Source organism: Ipomoea triloba, chromosome 13, assembly GCF_003576645.1.
Source record: "Ipomoea triloba cultivar NCNSP0323 chromosome 13, ASM357664v1".
Classification (NCBI taxonomy): domain Eukaryota; kingdom Viridiplantae; phylum Streptophyta; class Magnoliopsida; order Solanales; family Convolvulaceae; genus Ipomoea; species Ipomoea triloba.
The window spans coordinates 19,125,162-19,136,123 of NC_044928.1; positions in this window are offsets into that span (position 1 = coordinate 19,125,162).

A 10,962-nucleotide genomic window follows, 5' to 3' on the forward strand; every position below is an offset into this window, starting at 1 on the left:
AGGGCCACAAAGTTGTCTTCACCAAAAGCAAATGTCAGATTATGAACGAGGAATCTCTCGAAGTCGTCTTGGAAGCAGCAAGGAAAGGAAACATGTACATAGTGGATTGGAAGTCTGCAAAACCATCCCTATGTATGCTAGCAAGGAGCAAGGAAGATTTATGCTGGGATTGGCATAGTAAGCTTAGTCATCTGAACTTCAAGACTATCAACAAGCTTACTAAGAGGAACCTAGTGGAAGGACTGCCCAAAGTGACGTTTCGAAAGGATAAAATTTGTGAGGCATGTCAACGTTGCAAACAGATCAAATCTTCTTTCAAGAGCAAAGCCGAGACATCATCCACTAGACCATTAAGTCTTCTTCACATGGACTTATTTGGCCCAATAGATCCACCCAGCATGAAGGGAAAGAAGTATACTCTTGTGGTAGTAGATGACTACACAAGATTCACATGGACCGTGTTCTTAACCAAGAAAAGCGAGACAAAAATTGCCCTACCAAATCTCTTGAAACAAGTTCAAGTTGAAAAGGAAGTCTCGATACTAAAGATCCGGTCAGATCAAGGTGGAGAGTTCGTTAATCAAGTAATCGAGAGCTACTGCAACGAGAACGGAATTCATCATCAACTATCAGCTGCTCGAACACCTCAACAAAACGGGGTTGCTGAAAGAAGGAACAGAACTCTCAAAGAAGCCGCAAGGACCATGCTCTCGCAAGCCAACATATCACAAGGATTTTGGGCAGAAGCAATCAACACAGCGTGCTANGCAACGAAAATGGGATTCATCATCAATTGTCAGCTGCTCGAACGCCTCAACAGAACGGGGTTGCTGAAAGAAGGAACAGAACTCTCAAGGAAGCAGCAAGGACCATGCTCTCGCAAGCTAACATATCTCAAGGATTTTGGGCAGAAGCAATCAACACAGCTTGCTATACCCAAAATCGGTCCTTGATCGTGAAAGGAGTTGGAAAAACTCCATATGAGTTGTGGAATGGAAGAAAACCGAATGTAAGCCACTTCCACACATTCGGGTGCAAATGCTATATCCACAACAATGGGAAGGCTCAACTAAGAACTTTTGAAGAGAAGGCAGATGATGGAGTATTTCTAGGATACTCATCGACAAGCAAAGCATTCAGAGTCTTCAACAAGCGGAGATTGGTGGTTGAAGAGTCCATACACGTTTCCTTTGATGAAAGGGCATCGACAGATCAACCATCAAAGTCAACGGAAGCAGCTGAGGAGGAAACCCAGCCAGAGTCTATCGAGAGATCAAACTTACCTCTCGAAGACAAGCAGTCGATAGTTCGAGATGTAGCGGAACTCCAGTCAGAATCAGATGATGAAGAGTTTACCAAGAAGAAAGCACCTGACTCAGTTGATCCAATCCAGATCATAGATGCTCAAACCACATCTCAACCTACAACGGAGGTATCAACTGAGGAGTCACAACCCGACCTAAGATGGCTGAGAAGTCACCCCGCTGATCAAGTGATTGGAGATGTACGTGACAGAGTTCGAACCAGATCAGCATACAGAGAAAGCATGTTTGCTTGCTTTCTATCTCAGATAGAGCCTAAGGTGATCGATGAGGCTCTATGTGATCCAGAATGGGTGCAAGCTATGCAAGAGGAACTTCATCAGTTTGAGAGGAACGACGTTTGGAAACTAGTTCCGAGACCTCATCATCAAAATGTCATTGGTACAAAGTGGGTTTTCAGAAATAAGATGAATGAGGATGGAGACATTGTTAGGAACAAGGCCAGACTTGTTGCCAAAGGTTATTGCCAGGAGGAAGGAATAGATTTTGATGAAACCTTCGCTCCAGTGGCACGTCTCGAAGCAATACGCATCTTTCTCGCATATGCCGCCTTCAAAGACTTTAAGGTATATCAAATGGATGTCAAGAGCGCTTTTCTGAACGGACTTCTCGAAGAAGAGGTGTACGTTGAACAACCTCCGGGTTCTTGAAGGACGTGGGAGCTGACAAAGTATACAAGTTGAAGAAGGCACTTTACGGCTTAAAACAAGCTCCGAGAGCTTGGTACGATACCTTATCCTCTTTTCTACTTCAGTGTGGGTTCACCAAAGGCCTAGTGGACAAAACATTGTTTAGAATTAAGGATGGGGATCACATCTTGTTGGTGCAAATCTATGTGGACGACATCATCTTTGGAAGCACCAATCCAGACTTGTGCGAGAAGTTCTCCAGATTGATGAAAGGGAAGTTCGAGATGAGCATGATGGGAGAGCTCAACTACTTCCTTGGATTACAAGTGAGACAGCTTAAGGAAGGTATCTTCATCAATCAGGAGAAATACACCAAGGATCTGCTCAGAAAATACAATATAGAAGGGAAATCCTCAGTCAAAGTACCCATGGGAACATCTCTACGTATCGATATCGACAGTGAAGGTCGAGAGGTCGATCAAACTACATATCGAGGTATCATCGGATCTCTTCTCTATTTAACTGCTAGTAGACCAGATATATCCTTTGCAGTAGGTGTATGTGCTAGGTTTCAGGCAAGTCCTAAGGAAAGTCACTTAAACGCATCTAAAAAGATCCTTAGATATCTCAAAGGTACGCAAAGTGTTGGACTTTGGTATTCGAGAGGTGGATCTTTCGAACTTATGGGTTATTCAGATGCAGACTTTGCCGGTTGTAAAATAGATCGAAAGAGCACATCAGGGACATGTCAGTTTCTAGGTGGAAGACTTGTCTCATGGTTTAGCAAGAAACAGCATTCGATAGCTACAAGCACCGCTGAGGCAGAATATGTAGCAGCTGGAAGTTGCTGTGCTCAAATTCTATGGATGAAGCAACAACTACTGGATTACGGTGTTGAATGTGATGAGGTTAAGATTATGTGTGACAACACCAGCGCAATAGCTATCACTTATAATCCAGTATTACATTCAAGGACGAAACACATTGATATCAAATATCACTTATTACATTCAAGGACGAAACACATTGATATCAAATATCACTTCATACATTCAAGGACGAAACACATTGATATCAAATATCACTTCATACGAGACCATGTTGAGAAAAAGGACATAACCTTGGAATATGTTGCGACGGAGGAGCAACTTGCAGATATTTTCACAAAAGCATTAAGTGAGAATAGATTCTCTCAACTAAGGTTAGAATTGGGAATGATAGAATTGGGATGAATGGTCAAATCTTATCTTCTTGTATTTAGTGCCATGAATTGTTTCGCATTGAGGAGCGGTTTCATCAACTTTATGGCAGCTTTGGAGTTACACAAGCATTGAATGGTCATTCATATCGCATCCCGTGACTCAACAGTGGTAACCTTATTGGGCTATAAATAAGAGGGTTTCTTTCAGAAGTTCATATCATCAACTTCCCATGGAGAAAAAGAAAGGAAAAGATGATGTTCCATTCTTTTATAGAGGAAAGAAACCGGCAGTCAAGTCCAAAGATTTTCAAGGAGAAAACTATCCAGAATCAACGAAGGGTGAACAGATTGCGGAGCTTCCTGATAATCCAAGCCAGCATCCTATTCCCATCCAAGGTGAATGGATTCCCAAATACGAGGAGATCCACAACGATGGGATACTGGAGTCAGGAGAAGAGTCCCGTATAAGTGGGATTCCTACTGCTGCACATTCTGGAAAAGAGCCTTCCTCAACCAAATGGAGAACCAAGGGAAATGGAGAGGAAGACCAGATGGGACTTTCTGAGGTCAGCAGCAGTCAAAGGGGTGATCATACCTAATCCAAAGACCTTAAGAGGATTAGCGATGAAGATGGTCACTCCCAACTACAGTAAGCAGCTCCGGAGAGAAGAACAAGAAAAGAATTAGCCACCTCTAGTTCTGTTAGTCAGATAAATAAGATTTTAGATGGCTAGTTCTTGCTCTAACAATAGATCCCTACATGGCTCTCCAAGGCCAAACAAAAGTTTCTAGGGAATCTAATAGGATATTGATTCATATGTAATGTATCTGGAAATCACTAAATGAACTTAAGGATATGTTCCAAGTGATATCTTTTAGATGAATCAAACTTGTTCTTCTTGCAATCTGTGTTCGAAAGGTAGTTCGAGAGATACCCGATCAGTTTGTCTATATACGTTATATCTCGAAGAAGGATAGTTCGAGAGGTCACTTCGAAAGATAACAAACTGATATCTCTGAACGGAGGAATAAGGAGGGTTAGGGATCAATCACTCAGGGGGAAGATCCTTAACCAGATCAAGACGGAGGAATAAGGAGGTTTAGGGATCAATCACTCAGGGGGAAGATCCTTAAACTCATTTGGAAGACAGTTCACCTTCGGGAGGTAAAACTGATGGGTTCAACATAAGGGGAACGGCTAACTTTGGATATTAATGCTAGCCACGTGGTCTTCAGTTATTGACGGTTTTTCCGCTCTTAAAGGCATTATCTTGATAAGTGGGAACATGCCTATATAAATATCATCTCTTTATATCCCACTATCCAAAAACCGCATTATACTTTACCAAAATACCCTTACCATATCTTACATACATAACCGTTATAAAGGGTATTTCTGACCTTTAAATTCTTTTAAATTAACCGGGATCCGTTATCGGGTCAAGCTCTCAACCCTACCCATATATCCAATCCGAATCCACATGATATAAAAGCCAAATTCTTCTTCCTTACCCGGATTCAAGCTAAAACCGTTTACCCAAAATCCCCAAATCCTAAACGCTGTACACATTCCCTCCAAAACATCTAACCTTCATCAATGGCGTCCGAATCCTCTACACCAACCTCATCTTCCGACGCATATCAGAGGGAGTTGCTACACATTCGCTCTCAGANGCGTCCGAAACTTCAACATCAACCTCATCTTCCGAAGCCTACCAAAAGGAGCTGCGACACATTCGCACGCAAATCAAACAAGTCAAGGCAGGAAGCATCCTTGACAGAAACGGCTTCATCACGAACTCTTCTAATCCAAAAATGGCAGAAAAAGTCCTGAAGAAGTTTGAGAAAGCAGGACTGATGAAATACATGACGCACGACTACCGGACCGTTCACGCCCTCGACTTCACAGAATGGTTCGCGAATGCCAAGGTCACGAAAGGGAAAATCGAAAGCCGATTCAATGAATTTCCCATCACAACCTCCGTAGGTGACCTCCGAGCGGCATTCGATTTCGCGTCAACGGAGGACGCAGTCAAGCACCTGTCGGACTACGAGTTAGATAAGCAAGCCTTCTGGGAAAAGATCCGACTAACGACTGCACCACCCAGAGCATCCTCTGCCCTCCGCAAGTACCACCTAAAGGAGAGGTTTGCTCTCGCTGCCGACCTAATCATGAAGTTTGTGCTCGGAAAGGTGTTTGGAACTGACGAGGTTAGTCTAGACCTCCTCAAAATCCTCCATGCCATTTGGAACAACAACAAACTGGACTGGGCACACGTTATCTTCAACTTCCTCCAACAGCAAGTGATGCGCTCAGTCTCCAACACCAACCTATCGATAAGTAAAAAGGTTGGTTTCGGCTTTGTTGTTCAATTTCTCCTAAGCCTGAAGGGCTTTGAACTGAGGGAAGGAAAAGAGATTCATCGAAATACCTATATGGGTAGGACGAAATCTCTAGTCCCCAAAGCTAAAGGTGTTAAGGCTACACCTTCTCCCTCACAGCCAAAAGGAAGGGGCAAAAGGAAAGCCCAAGCCAAGGAGAAGGACTCTGATGATGAGCCTTTGGATACTCTAATTCAGAGAGTTGCTTTGAGGGCCAAAAGGGCCAAAAATATTGCTGTCACCCAGGTTCGAGAGGTGACACCGTCGGTAATGCAAGTACCCTTCGAGGACAGGGCACAAGCCCAGGGGGAACCTCAGGATACACTGGCCACTGAGGTTGAGAGAGTGCCCCCTACCAGGTCCCTGTCAAGAGGTTTGAGTGATGATCTTCATGATGATATTATTGCTGAGGGTACTGGTGAATCTGTGTTTGAACCTCGAGAGGAGGTTCGAGAGGTTGAAGGTACTGGGATCAGTGATCCAGTACAGGGGGATACAGAAGAACCACGAGAGATGGTTCGAGAGATGGATGAACAAGCAGTGGAGTGTGCAACCGAAATTCTGCCTGCTGCCTCTGATGAGCTGAACGCTGAAATCACTTCTCAGTTGAATCAACCTGATAAGAATGTATCTAACTTGGATGAATTCTCCAGAGTGCTTCGATGGATCAACTGGAGAACAGGTCCAATTGATCAACTGATCTCGAGAGCAGCAGATATGATGGCTGAAGAAGAGTTTGCTCTAAACTGGTTGAATATCACCACACTTCCAGCCAATGAAGTGCTAGATCTTGCCCATGAGATGAACGTGACCAGGACAAATCTTGGTCGAGCAGATAAAAGAAAGGGCATAGCAGTTGATGCACCAGAAGTTGAAGCCGAGCCTGAAGTAGATCCTGAAACAGAAGCTCGATTTCAAGAAGAAATAAGGCTCGCCACTGCCATCTCCTTGGGACAAAACATTGAATTCACGAGAGGTCCAGGAGAGACCTCTGGGGTTGCTCACGATGATATTGCAACAGCCGCAATCCCACTGTCCCAAGTCAGTAACTCTGCTCTGGACGAACAGGTAGAAGCTTCGAGAGGTGAATCCGAGACCTCTGAAGCACTTCAAGTGGCACCCAACACCGTTCTACTTTTGCCACCACCTGCGTCCACACCCTCGAACACTACAGATGAAGCACAGACAATTCGAGAGGGTGAAGTTCCGTTGCTCACACTGCCAGGTTTTCCTACTGCTCCTGAAATAATCATCATCCCAGACTCATCGGAGCAGACCGAAGAGCAGCACAATGAGCAACATGAGCAGAATGTTCCAAGTCCTGGTGGTTCGAGAAGTGGTGAGGAGGACGATGCAACTATCGAAGGTGGAAACAGGGAAGCACCTATCGAAACTTCGTCTCCAATTCCACCAGCAGATGACCAAGTTCCCAGCACTGATTCGAGAAGTGACGNCACCAGCAGATGACCAAGTTCCCAGCACTGATTCGAGAAGTGACGCTGAGGGGGAACTTCTATTGGATGGAAATCGGGAAGCGTCCAATACTGAAGAACCCTCCCCGGCTGATCCAATCTCCACAGTTGCTGAAGCTGAGGCTCCAGGTTCGAGAGGTGAAGAGCAAGAAGTGATCCATTCCTCAGGTGGAAACCGGGAAGCGCCTGACATGGAGCTACCTTCAAGCTCTGAACCCGGTGTCCCTGTGGCTCCTCAGACACTTAATCGAGAGGTGGACTCGCAACTGCAAGTCATGGGTGGAAATCTGGAAGCACCCAAGTCCCCTCCAACGAAAGGTACCTATCGATCCTCTTCTCCTTCTCCTTCTGAACATGATCAACAGGCCGCGCAAGAGTTCTTTGGCGAAGTGCGTCAATTTATGGCTGATCAAACTCAGAAGATGGCTCGCTTTGAGCGCGTACTGGCCATTGTTCGAAATGCTGCACTACCCGTGGCTGGCACAACCGAGTCTCAGGCCAATCATGAAGAACTACTCGAACAGGCAGTATGGGCTGAGACTGCAGCACAGAAAGCTGCCGATGAGGCTGCTCTCGCTCGAGCAGAGGCTGCAAGTGCGAAAGCTGAACTAGCTGAGTTACGAGCAGAGCTGCGAGCCTTCCAATATTCCAGTGAACTTCGACAGGATGTGATGAAGGCCATACTCGATGACCTGTCGAACCAAGTGCCTGCCCAACTTCAAGCAATCTTCGAAGGTATGTCCATCCTCCTTTCCCGTGCTGATGATGCCAACAAGGGGGAAAATAAAGGGAAAAAGAAGGGGGAAAATACAACAGGCAAGAAAAGGGCAGCAAGCAAACCAGCTGGACCTCCTCCGAAAATACCAAGAATTATGAGCAAAGCAATGGAGGATGCTAAACGAGCAGAAAATCTAAGGGTCCAGCGTACACTGGAAATGGAGAACAGGAGAGAAGAGGACAGAGAAAGGAGAAGAAAAAGACAAGAACAACAGTCAGAAGAAGAAAGGAAGATCGATTCTCTCATGACAAACTTTAAGTTTGGAAACAGGGAAGATACTGAACAAATTCTGACTCTGGAGATATTCAAGCTTCTGAAAATCACTGGGATATCTACTCATAGCAATATGTCTCCAGAAGAATGCATTGCCTGGTGGAAAGATGGAATAATTGATGGTGAGTTCGTGGGGGAAGCTTACAGGAACTACAGGCATCTAGATGTTACGGATGAATACATAAGCCTGGTAAATCCGAAAGACCCCATCAAGACACGAGAAGCCATTAACAAGAAGAGGAAAGCCAACAAGAAGTAATAATAATAATGAGAACATCCCCATGATGTCAGTGGTGAATGAGAACATCTTCATAATAATAATAATACTAATAATGATAAAAATACAATAAAATAAAATAAAATAAAATAAAATAATAATAATAATAATAATAATAACAATAATAATAAAAGGGAGAAATTTTTTACTATTTACTTACAGTTTCATCCCCAAGGACGATGAGCATATACTTTTTCTCAGGCGTTCCAATAGCGTTTTTTGGTTCGTTTTTCTTAATGACATGAACTGTACAACTCCAGCCCATAGTTTGTGTGTTAATACTGAATATCAATTAACTTTACTGCATTTGTCATGACTAATATCCTTGTGCCATGGGAAATATGTTCATAAAGGATTTTATGAAATAATATGATGGGGACCACAACATAAATTCAAAAATCATAGATTAGGGAGTTAGGAGTAACTAAAACGTGTAGTTTATAGAGGAATATAATGAGAACCACAACATTACATACAATGATACAAGTATAGATGAACAGATTATACAATAGATATATTTACATAACGATATTGAAGTTATACTAATTAATAAGTATACCATCATTGATATTTAAAAAAAAAATTGTAATCATTATGAGTGCAAATACAAATAATAGAATTAACATGATAATATTTTGACAATCATACCTATAGAATGTCAAGTAGATGATGTGTTGCAGAATATGTTAGGTTTAGTTTTGGGTGAATACCAGTGACTTCAGTGAGAAGGGGAGGGATTTATATACCGTTGTTTTAGGTAGAATAATGGTTTAGTTATGAATCTATACAAAATTGTATTATAGAATCCAATTAAGACTACAATATTCTAATTTTAAGTTAGGAATCTATACATAATTGTATTATAGAATATTGCCAATTTGTTTGAAAGCTGCAATAAAGAAACAAATTGCCTAAAGAATTTAATGTTAAACTTTTGTTATATTTAACGGAAAGAATTTGGTAAAATTATAAATGATTAGGATATATTAGGAATTTAATTGGAGGTTGCACAATAAGAAGAACACAAAGTACAATATGTTATAACAGACTATTACACCGACATTTTTTTGTTCCAGTTAGGGGTTTAATATTATTGGCTCTTATTATAAGTGTAGAAAATTTTTATTCCTGATTAGTATTTCATTTGAGCATATAAGTATGACATTTGTGCATATAAGTATTATATTTGCATTTTGACCCGACCCGTCTCACGGTGAGACGGTCTCACACAAGTTTTTGCCAATTAATAAAACTTATTTGGTAAGAAAATGTAAAATGAAAATTAACTAATATCTATTAATTGGTAATATTGTTTCTATATTCACGTATCAATCAATTAATACTATTAATAAAAGTAAAATCGTCCCCACCAACTTTCCTGCCCAAACTAATATTATTAATTAATTGGTAAAGAATTTAATAAAACTTAATTGGTAACAAAATTTTATTTACCAAATTCTGAGAATAATTAAACCATTATAATTGTGAGAATAATGGAAACAAATTCTGCGTAATAAATAAGAAAATTCCTTGAAAATTCTGCGTAATTTTATAAGAAATAATAATTCATTAATTATTATTTACACTAATAATAATAATTCGAATACTTATCTATACTATGTTAGGAACATCATGTAATAGGTTTTGATGATACCAACTGTTAAGTGAAAATCCCCAAGTCTCGAAAGATAGGAATCAATGTAAGTTCGACAAGTAAACTAAGAGCGAAAATACAACCGGGTAACTTGAGCTCAACTCGGAAAATATTTAAGCTTGAGGTAAACTTGTATGAACATCTTAGAAGAATCGTGTTGTAATTTCATAGATAGATCAGTAGAAGGCACGAGACGACACTGGAGGAATAAGGGTCTGCGAGACATCAACTAAGTCTCGAGACATAAGCAGAGTTCGAGAGGTAGTACCTCTCGATACAACATCCAGTTCGAGACATAAGCAGAGTTCGGAGTAGAGCTCTCGACTTGGTTCGAGACATCAATCTTGGTCTCGATAAACTGACACTTCTCCAAATGCTGAATGACGGTCAGGAAGCATACTTAAAGTTTGGAGAAGAAGAATATCATGGAGATAAAATATTAAGGAGGTGCCAGAAGTGGATGCCACATCAGAATTCCACAACAAACGGAAAGAAGGTGCACCAATCCAAAGTCGGTCTTATTCCCTAAAACGAAGATAATGGGAATTAAAAAGAGTAACTTTTACCAAAAGTAGCAAGTGGAGCATGGACTCAAGAAAGTGGATTATGGAATATCCACTACCAAACAAAAGGTTCAAGTTACAAGACCACCACTCCATGAAAATGCTGAAAAGATGCAAGTCCCATACACACATGGGAGACAAATTTCAAACGGAATAATTTTCCCTCCAACGGAATTATTCCTCTACTCTCATATATAAGGACGTGAAGACACAGAAGAAACGGGGTTCAATTGTTCAGAGGTTGGTTCATTCAAAATTCGAAAGAGGTGTCTGATTAAAACGTTCAAGTGAAAGTGCTTAACTTGGAATATCATCCTGATATTCAAAACAGCGAGAAAACACATCGGAAGTTTTAGTGCAATCCTTCCAGGGAGTTTCTGGAAGAAGAGTGGATGTAGGCGTGTTGGCCGA